Genomic DNA, 15,521 nt, shown 5'->3' with positions numbered 1-15,521 from the left:
GGCTTTAAATGTCTGCTCTGACCCAGGACAAGGTCTGCTCTGACTGCAATTACTTAATCCCAAGGCACACATGGTTACCCACTGTGATAATTCATAAGGCAGACATGGTTACCCACTGTGATAATTCATAAGGCAGACATTGTTACCCACTGTGATAATTCATAAGGCAGACATGGTTACCCACTGTTATAATTCATAAGGCAGACATTGTTACCCACTGTGATAATTCATAAGGCAGACATGGTTACCCACTGTTATAATTCATAAGGCAGACATTGTTACCCACTGTGATAATTCATAAGGCAGACATGGTTACCCACTGTTATAATTCATAAGGCAGACATTGTTACCCTCTGTGATAATTCATAAGGCATACATGGTTACCCGCTGTGATAATTCATAAGGCAGACATGGTTACCCACTGTTATAATTCATAAGGCAGACATTGTTACCCACTGTGATAATTCATAAGGCAGACATGGTTACCCACTGTTATAATTCATAAGGCAGACATTGTTACCCACTGTGATAATTCATATCTTACACATAGTATCCATTGTGTGCCTAGTAACAGACTGGATCTTTGGAGGACGGAAACATTTTCCGACATATGGCAGCTGCTCATGTGTCTCCAATTTGAGTTAAAGTACTATCTTGCTTGGAATTTATGTGTACACTGACAAATATCCCCTTTCCTCAACAGCTGGTATTTTGTAATGCCGATCAATAAACTCACTTGTTTTATACCCAAGTCCATTTAAGTACTTATAGCCCTAGTAAGGACAACTATGAGGTAAGAACCTGAGGAAAGTCCCAGAAAAACAATGAGCCAGTGGTTTTGCTCAGTTTTTTTAACATTTCAATAATGAAATTCAAAATGGTGTTTCTTAAATCCCTGTTTATATCTGCCACCAGCATCTGCCTTTGGTAACTTGATTTCCCCCATTACGTCCTTCCTATATAACATTCCTATACTTGGGTTTTCCTTGTTATTTCCTTGTAGTTCTTTGGCATGGTGTCTCAATACCAATCCTGTGAGTATGTACATTTGCAGTAAGATATGCAGTAAGGCTCTGAGAGGATCCTGACACAAGGAACAATTTAGTGGTTGGGCTGGATCCATGGCTGTTTCTTTTGGACAACACATCACAGCCAGAGAAGCCACATTGCCTTTTTCATCTCATCTACAAGTGAGCCTTGGCGGGAAAAGCAGCATTGTTGACATTGCAAACACAACAGAAATACACTGATCAGCCGTAAAATTATGACCACCTGCCTAATATTGTGTAGGTCCCACTTTTGCCGCAAAAACAGCCCTGACCCGTCAAGGCACGGGCTCCACTAGACCTCTGAAGGTGTGCTGTGGTATCTGGCACTGAGATGTTAGCAACAGATCCTTTAAGTCCTGTAAGAGCCTCCATGGATCGGACTAGTTTGTCCAGCACATCCCACAGATGCTCAATTGGATTGAGATCTGGGGAATTTGGAGGACAAGTTACCATCTTGAACTTGTTGTGTTCCTCAAACCATTCCTGAACCATTTTTGCTTTGTGGCAGGGCGCGTTATCCTGCTGAAAGAGGCCAATGCCATCAGGGAATACCGTTGCCATGAAAGGGTGCACATGGTCTGCAACAATGCTCAGGTAGGTGGTACTTGTCAAAGTAACATCCACATGAATGGCAGGACCCAAGGTCTCCCAGCAGAACATTGCCCAAAGCATCACACTGCCTCTCCCGGCTTGCCTCCTTCCCATAGTGCATCCTGGTGACATGTGTTCTCCAGGTAAGTGACACACACACACCCAGTCATCCATGTGATGTAAAAGGAAATGTGATTCATCAGATCAGGCTGCCTTCTTTAATTGCTCCGTGGTACAGTGCTCTGAACCAGTCGTCTAGCCATCAGAATGTGTGCCTTGTCCAAGTCGCTTAGATCCTTATGCTTGCCCACTTTTCTTGCTTCTAACACATCAACTTTGACGACAGAATGTTCACTTCCTGTCTAATATATCCCACCCACTGACAGGTGCCATGATAATGATATTATCAGTGTTATTCACTTCACCTGACAGTGGTCATAATATTTGGCTGATCGGTGTAACATAGACATAGAAGATTTAAGTGGTTCAAAGGACATAAAATGTTTAAAACTGAAGGTTAAAAACCTGATCAGTAGTCCTTCAGTGTATGATTGAAAATCCATCAGGTCATTCTGCTAAGGATGAGGGGGTAACACTGATACAAGCACTCTCTACCAGACCCTGTACTAGTGTTGTGGATATTATTTAAATTTAGTTTTTTTTTTCAAATATTGCTATTAAACACACACCACAGCAAAAACAAAATAATACATGACCTTCACACAGAACAAAACGTTTACTTTTATAGGTTATTCATTAAAATACAGAGAAGGAAATAATAAAAAAGAAAGATCCACAAAAACAATAAAAAGAGAAACACCCCGTCACGGTTGGAAATGAGGACCCGAAGCGCAGAGAGGCTGAGAGCCAACATTCCTTTTCTAGTTGATTTTCAAAACAACCTTTAAGAAGATAACAGCTGAGAACTGGCCACTATCCTATAAAGACCACCATTCACATCTAATCTCTAACCATCATGCTGCTCTAAGTTTTGTTACTGATGCAAGCTTTTGTATACACCATTGTCTTTAAAACATTACTCTGGGTTTTGGATTCCTTGCCTCTGACCCAGACATTGGTTGTTGTTTATAAAGCTGTCCCAAAAGAAACTCATTATCCGTGCTATGGTCACACAATTATGTATCCATAACACAGTTAAAAAATTTTTTGACTGCCCACTTTCCAGTGGATTGTATTAGTTCATCTTAATTGTTTTATTTATTTAATGTTTAATGTTTTCAAAAATGCACTTTATTTGTATTTTACGTTTTATTGTTTATTAGAGTAATACAGGGCACCACTGTAAAAGAGACCACAGTCACAGTTTTCCCTGTATCAATAAAAAAAAGAAAAGAAATAAAACAGCTTTACAAGTCTTTTCAGTCTGGCTTCATGCCAATGCACCTGTTCTAACTGTCTGGATTTTGGATACAGAACCATTTCCTCCAATGCTCATAGTCACCACACAACAGATCTTCTCAGTCAACACCAAACTGGGTGTGAAATTAGTGTGTTTGAGCTTTAGACCAGATTTATCAGCTCCCATTGAGGAAGCAGTGAGTAGAATTCTTAGAATAGAATGTTCCATAAGGAACAATCAAAACAGCCATTAAGCCAAAGGAATTCCCTTGAGGCATACATCTGGGGAAGCTCTGAAAACATTGCTAAACCTTTGAAAGAAAGATTGAGACTGGGAGACAATCTAGCCCTGTAGCGATATTTTCATAAAAAGTTATTACACATTAACCTGATGAAGAGTAGACAGAACATCTCATGTGATCACCTGTATATTAATTGAGTGTTAATTGATAAAACATTTAACCAGGGCTCATATTATTTCCCCAAACAGTTTAATTGTTAAGTGAGAGTGATGAACTATTGTTCCCATGGTCAGTGCAATGAGTGGTTGTTGTTATCTCATATTGAGGACAGAAGGACCTGTAGCTTGTCCTTGACTGTCTTGGCAAAAGTGTTTTCCATGACAGCCCCAGTGGGGAACTGTGAGGGAAACACATACTATAAATTCATACTATATGAAAATGTCATACTATAAATTCTTATTGTTTTGGGCTATTCTTGCATGGTTTCTTGCAGTAATGCAAGTATCTTTGGAAGTGGCAGTTCCATTCAACACTAAAAACGGTATGTTCAAAATGTTGCCGGTGTGGCTTGGATAATAAGGTAAAAAATAAATGATTTTGCGGCCTCAATCAGTCTGTGGCTCAGGCCCCCAAATCACTAAAACCGACACTGGCTGAGGCTACATGTGACTTTGTGACTTTATGCGACTTTATGAACTCTGGTTGTATTTAGTAGAATGTTTTTCCGTGCAAAGCAAACACAGTGATCGTAAAAGATAAATCATGTGCAGTAGGCCAGAACAAACTGAGGAAAATCTGAGAGTTGCTGGATCCTATTTAACCACTGACACTAGGCCACTCAGTTAGTTTTCCATTGTTAATGTCTTATTTAGTTAATTTTAGTTTTTTATTCATCTTGTTTAAACTTAATAAAATAAAACAGAAACCACACACAGTATCTGTTGGTTGAGGTTTCTACACAGCCCACCTGTTTGTGTTAAACAAAATTAGAAATTAAATGTAAAGTGGCTTGTACATGGTACCAGTGTAAGTATACACACCATTATTAATACAAATATACAATCAAAAAATGAATTTAAAACTGATTACAATGCAGTTGTAAAATAATTTAATAATGGAAATATAATCATGTTAACAAAAAAACATTCATAATAATGATTGGCATGTAGAAAGGTCTCTGACTTTCTGTCTGACTAGCTATTATTCTGGCTGTTACTATAATATCAGCAACAATGAATGCCTTTGAATATCAAAATGACTTGATTGTTCATTCAGCAGACGAGTTAATACATGTGGTGAGTTGTGTGTGTCTGTGAGAGGGAGACAAAGAAAGGAGTTCCCTTGTAAACGGTCTGGGATTTATTATGTCTTACTGTGGGACATGGGAGTTCCCTTCTAAACAGTGTGGGAAACGATGTGTCATGATGTACATTAATATGATGTTTGTGGGGATTCTGGTTGGGATGGTTTCTCTATTTGTTTCTTTTTGTGATGATACGTTTTGTTACTGGGCAGCAAAGTTATTGAGGAACAGAGAGAGGGTTAGCAGTGAGTTGGACTCGAAACCTTGGACACTGTTTTCCGTTGCTCATATTTTGTTTAGATTATTTCTATATTTATTCAACTTGTATATCCCGCCCCCCCCCCCCCCCCCCAAAAAAAACACACCCAGTAGTAACTGCTTGAGGTTTCTGTACAGTGCTGTCCATCAGTTTGTGTTAAACAAAATTAAAAGTGGTCTGTACATGGTATCATTGTAAATTAATAGTATAAAGTACATAAATATGTTATTTAAAACAATGTGTTTGTAAAAATCAATGAACAAAAATGAAATGTAATCTCTAATGTTTTTCTTTTATATTCATGTCATGTGAAACATATTTGACTCTCCATCTCTCTGATTAGCTCCTGGCTCTTAGTTAACATCTGAAAAATCTGTTGAAGGCATCAATTAATGCCTTTAAATACAAATATGAATTCACAATCTATTTAGTGAATACGTACGTTTGTGTGTGTGTGTGTGTGTGTGTGTGTGCATGCATGTGTGTGAAAGAGAGAAAGTGAGAGAGAGAAGAGAAGAGAGTTCCCTTGTAAAAAAGTAATGGATTAGGTTCCTCTTTCATCACGTGTTTATAATGTGCAAGTGATTCCTCTTCATTTTTTCCATAGTGATACTCCAAACATTTACACTACTCTGCTGGGAGTCGTCACTCATCTAGTGGCTTTGTCAGATCCAGCACCCTTTCCTATAGACACCGCCAAAATATTATGGGACTTCTGTTCCGAGTCAAAATCTTAGGTTTTTTTATTGAGAAAGGAGAATAGCAGACAGCCTCATACAAAGCCATTCAGGCTTTTATTTGGAAAATATGTATATTTATAATTGTTCTCATTCAAATATATTTGGGCTTAAAGTACAAACTGAACCAAGCTGTCACAGTTCAGTGTCTGTGCCACTGAACTGTGACTAACTCCGTTATTTATGTCCTTTATTTTCCTACAAGAATCCTTGATCATTGCCTGCCATCACCTTTGACTGAATCTTATACTAAAAGCACCACTACCCTGAGGCCCCTGCACCCTGTCTGTGCTGTAGCTCCCTCAACCACTCTCATGACCTGGGACTTGACTTGAACAAGTCTGAAATGACTTAGACTTGGCAATCATTGGCTTGTGACTTGTAGATGTGCAGCAGTCAGTTAAACTTCAGGGGTATTAATCTGTCCAGTTAGGAAGCATAAGCGATTGTGAGTGTCACCTGATTTGGTGGAAATGAAAGTGACAACAGGTGCTCTGGAGAGGCAACAGCAAGACAACCCCCAAAAGGGGAATGGTTTTGCTGGTGGTGGCCACATACAACTGCACTCTCCTTATCTTTCCTGACTGATTCTTCTCAAGTTTTGCATTTTGCTAGTGTCCTTGTCACTACTGGTAGTGTGAGGCGGTATCTGCAGCCCATTCAGGTTGCACAGGTAGTCCAGCTCCTCCAGGATGGCACATCCATATGTGCCGTTGCAAGAATGTTTGCTGTGTCTCCAAGTACAGACTCAAGAGAATGGAAGAGATACCAGGAGGCAGGCCGATACACAAGGAGAGCTGGACAGAGCTGTAGAAGGGTATAAACCCAGCAGCAGGACTGGTATCTGCTCCTTTGTGCGAGAAGGAACAGGAGGAGCACTGCCAGAGCCCTACAAAAGGACCTCCAGTGGGTTACTGGGGTGCCTGTTTCTGACCAAACTGTCAGAAACAGAAAACATGAGGGTGGCATGAGGGCTCTAGCGGGACCTGTGCTCACAGCCTAGCAATGTGAAACTCGACTGGCATTAGTTCCCCAGACCTGAATCCAATTGAGAAACTCTGGGATGTTATGTATCAATGCATCCGACGCCATCAAGCAGCATCACAGACTGTCCAGGTGCTCGCCGATGCCCTGATCCAGGTCTGGGAGGAGATCCCCGCGGAAATCATCCGCCGTCTCATCAGTAGTATGCCCAGACGTTGTTAGGAGTGCATACAGGCACGTGGGGGCCATACACACAACTGAGTCACATTATGAGATGACACATTGTCCTAAGAATGTGCCAGTCTGGGTCTCTGCCAAGAGCACAACACAAACTGCTGTCTGAAGGAAGTCTCTTACCTGAGGAAGTCTCTTACCTGTGGAAGTCTCTTACCTGAGGAAGTCTCTTACCTGAGGATAGGTGCTGCAGTCCCTGACGCAGATGAAACTCTTAAAGCCATCCCCGCAGGACTAAGAGATGGAGCTTAGAGTTCATTGTAACTTGTCTTTTTCTCATATCCAGCACTTTTATCCAGCACATATCCAGCTTACAAGTTTGCTTAACACATTTGACACTGAGTAAATGACAAAGTGCCTTTAAGTCTTTAATGATTCCAATGCAAACAGGGCCCTTGGAAAGACTGGCTTGTCAAACAGCCTCCATCTGTATCACTGTGCTATGAGTCAACTAGAGGGGGCGCTGTGCTCCCCCTTTCACCGCGTTGCATTTCCCTGTGTCTCGATGTGCCGGCAATGCACATGCACCCATGCAGACATGCAGACACGTAGAGAATAAAGTCACCTGTTGGGTTTTGGTTTGAGTTATGTTGTGTTATGGAGTTCTGAACATTCCGTCGCTGAAGGGTGTTTCCATCTTGTTACTTTTGTACAGCTGGAGCTTTTCTTCTGTACAAACAGCGGGAATGTTGTCATGGACTGCATTCATGTCTGCTGAGAAGCAGAAGACCACAAGTTCACACCCGCTATGGGGCCAGACCAACTGTCAGTGGAGAAAGTTAATCTGTTAGTAACAGCATGTTGATGTGAGCTTCAGTTGAACAGTAATTATTTTGAGCTCTTAACAGTTGTTCCTATTGTCGAGCCTTTTCCGAGCATGAAGCAGTGCTAAGATTTCTGTTGCTTTAATGTCATGTCTTTTTGTAATTGCAACCAGGGGTGGATCTGCTGTCAGTAGTGCCCTATTCTGAAAGTGGGAGCTACATTGCTGAATAATCTGCAAGCTTTTGGAGCCCTTTTGTGATGACTGACCAAGATCTACATGTGTCAAAACATAGTTGATGTATTTTTCAGCGGGATTTCAGAAGGCACGATTTGGTAACTGTGTCCACAGACCTTTCTGTGTGCAATTTCACCTTTAGGCTTGAACCAGTGCATGCTGAACAAGGTACATATGGAGGGCCAACATCTGACACTTGTGCCACCCCCATTGGTTCAACAAGCCCTGGTTTGCAAATGTTTTCCACCTTTGGATCTTTGGAAGCTGCCATGGCAATGAACTTACTGTCCCTTTCACAATGATTGACCCAACACTAAGCTAGGATGGCCCCTAAAAAACAGGACTACAAATATAAATGGCAGGGGAGGAGGAGATAGCGGTAGCTAAACTTTTATTCCTAGCAAATCCCTTCTACCTATTTCCCTTTATTCAGACAGGCAGGTAATTAAGAACTTGTTTGTTTACAATAATTGCCTGCACACTACATATCATGAAACTACCCATTCGTCCATTAAAGGGCAATGTATAACAAAATGATATATACTGTATAAATACTGCAGCAATTAAAACCATGCTGTTTAACACACCTTGTGTCAACTGAAGCTTGTAATCAGTGCTGGCAAAACCAAACTAATGGTGTTCTCCAGTGCAATAAATAGACTGCTGAACGTTGTACCTATTACTCTTTGTCAGGGCAATGACACTGAATTGATGACAACCACTCTTAAATTGCATAGTCAGCAACTGTGTAAAGCTAAAGCTGAAGTTGTGATGTTATTTTAGGAACAAGGCTTGTTTCTCTTTTGAAGCAGAAAGGAGGCTTGTATCAGCTACTTTTATGCTTATGCTGGCCCATGGTGATATTTTATATATACATGCTGTGTTTGACTACCCTTTACCGTGGAGCACTCAATCAATCAAATGTATTTATGAAGACCTTTTTACATCAGCAGTTGTTGCTTTTACAAAACACCCGGCCTAAAACCCCAAGTAGCAAACAACAGTAGTGTTGAATTTCAGAGGCTAGGAAAACCTTTAGGAAGAAACCTAGAGAGGAACCAGGCTCAGAGGGGTGACCAGTCCTCTTCTGGCAGTGCCGGGTGAACAAATTAAGAGTACAAATTGTAATATTAATAAATGCATGTGGGCTGAATCCAGAGTCTATTTTAACCTAGTCCAGGTCAGAAGCATGACCAGATGGACATGGACAGGGACAACACAGAGGGGTGGGGGGGATGGGTGGTCAGCAGTGGCAGCTGAAATCATCAGGTATCGTCTTGATCTGCAACACAACTAGGATGACTTTGGACAGGCACAGCAACGAGTCTTTCAAGCCTGGTACTCCGCAGGTGTGGGCCAAGACATCATGTCCTCCTAAGTTTAAAACGCCAAGAGACAAGGACATTTTAGAAAATGCATTTCTTAAATCTACAAGGTTTTATAGTGGAGAAGGAGAACTGACCCTACTCCCCAAGCACAATAATATAGCAGCGTAAGACCTTGGGGCTGAGACCGGGGGGTCCATTGACACTGTTGCCCTACCCGGGGGAGGCCCCGGACAGGGCCAAACAGGCATGAAATCAATCCACCCACATTGCCAAGCATCAACCAAAGGGAGCACTGAGATTTATTTTGCAAAGAAAACTGCAAAGCACTTGCACAACCATTCCAATTCATATGCTGGGTTTGGCTGGCCTTCCCTAGTCACCCACAGGCTCAGTCTCTGGTATACTTATATTTACAAAGCCATTATGTTAGATTAGAGTCAACTTTATCGCCAATGAGCAGTAAAAGTACAGTACAATGAAATGCAGTTAGCATTTAGAAGAGGGCAAAACATTTACAGTGGTGAGAACAAGTATTTGATACACTGCCGATTTTGCAGGTTTTCCCACTTACAAAGCATGCAGAAGTCTGTTATTTTTTATCATAGGTACTCTTCAACTGTCAGTGACGGAATCTAAAACAAAAATCCAGAAAATGACGTTGTATAATATCTAAGTAATTAATTTGCATTTTATTGCATGACATAAGTATTTGATACATCACAAAAGCAGAACTTAATATTTGGTACAGAAACCTTTGTTTGCAATTACAGAGATCATACGTTTCCTGTAGTTCTTGACCAGGTTTGCACACACTGCAGCAGGGATTTTGGCCCACTCCTCCATACAGACCTTCTCCAGATCCTTCAGGTCGCTGGGCAATAAGGACTTTCAGCTCCCTCCAATTTTCTATTGGGTTCAGGTCTGGAGACTGGCTAGGCTACTCCAGGACCTTGAGATGCTTCTTACGGAGCCACTCCTTAGTTGCCCTGGCTGTGTGTTTCGGGTCGTTGTCATGCTGGAAGACCCAGCCAAGACCCATCTTCAATGCTCTTACTAAGGGAAGGAGGTTGTTAGCCAAGATCTTGCGATAAATGGCCCCATCCATCCTCCCCTCAATATGGTGCAGTCCTCCTGTCCCCTTTGCAGAAAAGCATCCCCAAAGAATGATGTTTCCACCTCCATGCTTCATGGTTGGGATAGTGTTCTTGGGGTTGTACTCATCCTTCTTCTTCCTCCAAACACGGCGAGTGGAGTTTAGACCAAAAAGCTCTATTTTGGTCCCCTCAGACCACATGACCTTCTCCCATTCCTCCTCTGGATCATCCAGATGGTCATTGGCAAACTTCAAACAGGACTGGACATGCGCTGGTTTGAGCAGGGGGACCTTGCGTGCACTGCAGGATTTTAATCCATGACAGCATAGTGTGTTACTAATGGTTTCTTTGAGACTGTGGTCCCAGGTCATTGACCAGGTCCTGCCGTGTAGTTCTGGGCTGATCCTTCAACTTCCTCATGATCATTGATGTCCCACGAGGTGAGATCTTGCATGGAGCCCCAGACTGAGGCAGATTGACCGTTATCCTGAACTTCTTCCATTTTCTATTAATTGCACCAACAGTTGTTGCCTTTTCACCAAGTTGCTTGCCTATTGTCCTGTAGCCCATCACAATTTTATCCCTGATGTCCTTACACAGCTTTAAGTGGAGAACAGGAGGGCTTCTTAAAGAAAAACTATCATGTCTGTGAGAGCCGGAATTCTTACTGGTTGGTAGGTGATCAAATACTTATGTCATACAATAAAATGCAAATTAATTATTTAAAAATCATACAATGTGATTTTCTGGATTTTTGTCTCACAGTTAAAGTGTACCTATGATAAAAATTACAGACCTCTACATGCTTTGTAAGCAGGAAAACCTGCAAAATCGGCAGTGTATTGTGACGGTGAGGTGACAAAGAGCCACGTCATCTCCCACTTTCCCCGGTTTACTTTTCATACACAAACACATCCCGGTCTTGTCTCTGATTATCACCGACACCTGGTCCCAACCCGGTCGTTAGTATGTGTTTAAATGTTGCTCCTCTGCGCCCTTCATTTGTTGGTCATTGTTACTTGTCTGCGTTTGTTTCGTGTATGTGGTGAGTGGTCCGGTTTTTGGGTTTACCCTGTTTGTTTGCATGTTTTCTGGTACTCAGTGTCACTTTTCATTAAAAGACACATCATGGACTGCCACTCTGCCAGCGTCTGGTTCCTTCCTCCCCAGCCCTACGCCATTCGTGACATGTATCAAATACTTGTTCTCCCCACTGTACAAGTATTTCATATCATTTATGTTACAAGTGGGAAACTTTCTAAATAGTTTTTCATTGGAAAAACTTAGTGTTTTAAATAACTGATGAAAGACTGATTTCTTGACCAGCCTGTTTTTAATTTGGGGATTAGGAGTTATCTTTGTGTCAGGGCCTGAGTGTAGGGAAGCCCTCTAGTAATCTCTGTGTTTGGTTTTGTTGGTCCCCAAATAGAGGCAACTATCCTTCGTTGTCTCTAATTGCGGATCCTATTTAAGTTGCCCCTTTTGAGTATTATTTGTGGTTATGGTGTTGTTCTTTTCATTCATTCATTTGTTCAGTTTGTGGTTTGCGGTTCCTTTTTGTTGTTTTACAAGAATGAATGAAAGGAATGTTGCCTCACTACAGCTCTGAGCCTTGTGTCCTTTTGTTTTGTTGTCGGTTTCTTATTCTGAAATAATAATTGGTGTATACCTTGAGCGGGACGCTCTTGAAAAGAGAACTCTACTTTCAATTAGCCTTTCCTGTTTAAATAAAGGTTCAAAAAAATAGGGTTAGGGTTGATGGAATGTATGTAAGGTATCAAAAACATCACACATTGTTTATCAAATTTGCAGTTACTACTCCTTAGCTTGGTAGGGTAATGAGGTTTGCTTAGCCATGGAAACCTCTTTTGTGAAGCTCCTGACGTAATTATTGTGCTGATGTTGCTTCCTGATCTTGTATTTCTCAACTCTGTGGTGAGTAATGCAACAGATGTCAGGCAATTTTACATGCTACGTGCTTCAGCACTCAGTGGCCCCACTCTGAGTATACTTGCCTACTGTCCTCTCCTTTTAGGAAACAGATTTCCAGAGTTCAAATAAAAATATTCATGACTTGTGCAGTGTTTAAAGTACTTTAAATGATCTGATCAGTGATGAGTAAGAGATCTTGTGTTCATTAAAATATGAATGAATTAAAAATGAATCCCTTCCCCTCCAGCCTCGACCCTTCGTTTGAGTGTTTAAACATGCATCCCTGATTTACACAGGCGTTCCAAAGCTGAGGGAGACAATCACAGCTGTATGGGTAAATGAAACCCCTGAATCTACTTGAGTGGCCCCTTTGGGCAATTACAGCAACAGAGCCTGCATGAGCCAAGTGGAATCAGTTTAGGCTCCAAGTTATTTTTAAGCTTGCGCAATTTCACACAAAATTGATAGGCATGTGCAGTCATACGACATGCATTTTGAGACTTGACCTAAATTAAAGGTTTCATTGTTACAAATGTTTTTTTCTTGTAAAACGTCAGGGGCAATTTGGTTCATTTTTAAAGCAATCTATTATTTAAAAGTTGAACATTACATCATCCAAGTCAGTGTACCCTAAAGTTGATGGGCTTATTAATTCCCTCACCACTCTCTTGAAGTCACTGCCAGAGTTTAATCAACAGCCTGTTAGATTGAAGGTACTCTGAGCAAGTGAGTACGTTGGATGGGTTGGTTTGGAATTAATGGCATGTTTGTCTGTCTGCCAAACCTATGATACACCTTTTAGTTTATTTTACTGGATGTGAAAGTCAATAGTGGTATGCCACCTACTGGTAAATTAGAGAACTAACTGGGAGAAAACATTTTTCTTGCATGGACATCCACAATTTTAATCTACAACACCATTTCCCAAGAAATCCCCCCAAAAAACAGAATGCAGTGATGTGCAAAACATGTTTAATTGAAAATTGTACAAAGACATCATATCAAATGTTGAAACTGAGAAATTGTATCGTATTTGGAAATATACATGCCCATTTTGAAATTGATGCCAGCAACACATTTAAAAAAAGTTGGGTCAGGGGCATGTTTACCAATGTGTTGCATCACCTTAACAACCCTCTTTAAGCATTTGGGAACTGAGGAGACCAATTGCTGTAGTTTTGAAAGTGAAATGTATTCCCAGGATTGCAAGTAGCTCGACAGTTCACAGTTCACATTGTTGTCTACTTTTCCTTCACTCTGCGGTCCAACTCATCCCAAATAATTTCAAATAGGTTGAGGTTGGGTGATTGTGGAGGCCAGGTCTTCTGATCCAGCACCATCACTCTCCATCTTGGACAAACAGCCCTTACACTGCCTAGAGGTATGTCTTGGTTCTTTGTACTGTTGAAAAACGAATGGTAAGCCCACTAACCACAAACCAGATGGGATGCTGTTTCGCTGCAGAATGCTGTTGTAGCCATGCTGGTTGACTGTGCCTTGAATTCTAAAGAAATCACCAGCAGTGTCACCAGGAAAGCACAACCAGCCTGGATAGACAGGATAGCCTGGATAGACAGTACACTGGATAGAAAATAACTCATGTCTGCTCGATCAGCTTATTTTCCCAACATGATTGAGGTGAACAAAAACAATCCAAAATGTATCTTCGACACAGAAATTACAATGTACATTTTCACTGTTATGCTGATGACACACAGTTATATATTTCAATGAAGCCTTGAGAAGCCCCTAAATTAGTTACTTTGGAAGCATGCGTTTCAGATATTAGGAAGTGGATGACAGAGAACTTCTTGCTCTTAAACTCAAGAAAAACAGAAATGCTTGTTTTAGGACCCAAGAAACAGAGAGCGTTGTTAGCAGATCTCATTGTGAACCTCGATGGCTACATGGTCGTATCCCAAAAAACTGTAAGAAACCTCAGAGTTACCCTTGACCCTGACCTCTCCTTTATAAAATAGGTCTCAAGAGTTGCTTATTTTCATCTTCGAAACATTGCAAAAATCTGAAAGTTTCTATCAAAAACTGATGCAGAAAAACTAATCCATGCTTTTGTTACTTCTAGACTATATTACTGCACTGCTCCTCTTTCTGGTTACCCTGACAAATCAATAAATAAACTTCAATTAGTGCTGCACACGGCTGCTAGAATCCTAACTAGAACAAAAAAAAAATATCACATTACTCCTATAGTAGCGTCCTTACACTGGCTGCCTGTTAGGGTTAGAGCTGATTTTAAGGTTTTACTCTTAACCTATAAATCAATACATGGACTTGCTCTTACTTACCTTGCTGAAATGATCCAGCTATATATACTTACACGTAACCTACAATCGCAAGATGCAGGCCTTTTAATTGTACCTAGAATTTCTAAACAAACAGCCGGAGGCAGGGCCTTTTCTCATAGAGCTCCACTACTGTGGAATTATCTGTCCGGGGCCTCCCCCGGGTAGGGCCACAGTGTCGCCGGACCCCCCCGTCTCAGTCTAAAGGTCTGCTATACTATTGTGCTGGGGGAGTAGGGTCAGTTCTCCTTCCCCACTAAGTTCTCCTTCTCCACTATAAATCGTTGTTGATATGAGGAATGCATTTTCTGAATTTTCCCAGTCTCCTCCAATTTTAAACTTTAGGAGGACATGAGGTCCTGGTCCACACCTGCGGAGTACCTGGTTTGGGGAGCCTGTTGCTGTCCCTGTCCTGGCCATCTGGTCATATTTCTGACCTAGTCTAAATTATAATAGACTCTGGATTCAGCTCACATGCATTTATTAATTATTCCAATTGGACTCTTAATATCTCACCCTGCACAGCAGAAGAGGACTGGTCACCCCTCTGAGCCTGGGTCCTCTCTAGATTTCTTCCTAAAATTCGGCCTTCTTGAGGAGTTTTTCCTAGCCACTGAAATTCAACACTACTGTTGTTTGCTCCTTGGGGTTTAAGGCTGGGTGTTTCTGTAAAAGCACTTTGTGACAACTGCTGTTGTAAAAAGGGCTTTATAAATACATGTTATTGATTGATTGACAACCACACCATCACACCTCCTCCTCCTTGCTTCAAGATGGGAATGATACATGTGGAGATCATCCATTCACTCCCAATGCAGTTGCAACCAAAAATCGAAATGTTGACTCATCCGACCAAAGGACAGATTTCCACCAGTCTAATGTTCGGTTGCAACTTCTCGTGTTTCTTGGCCCAAGCGAGTCTTTACTTCTTGTTGGTGTGATGTGCAGGGGTGTAAAATTATGAGGCAAAAAGAAAAGGAAAACCAAACAACGACATACAACAATCACAATGACAGGTTATTCTTTTGTTGAAAAAGGTAGCAGGACCTTACGGTCAGGGATCAAGACAACAGTACTCCGTGAGATGCAGGTGGAACAGTGACATA

The sequence above is a fragment of the Esox lucius genome, chromosome 11, assembly GCF_011004845.1.
Source record: "Esox lucius isolate fEsoLuc1 chromosome 11, fEsoLuc1.pri, whole genome shotgun sequence".
NCBI lineage: Eukaryota > Metazoa > Chordata > Actinopteri > Esociformes > Esocidae > Esox > Esox lucius.
Note: the sequence above shows the minus strand (reverse complement) of the source record.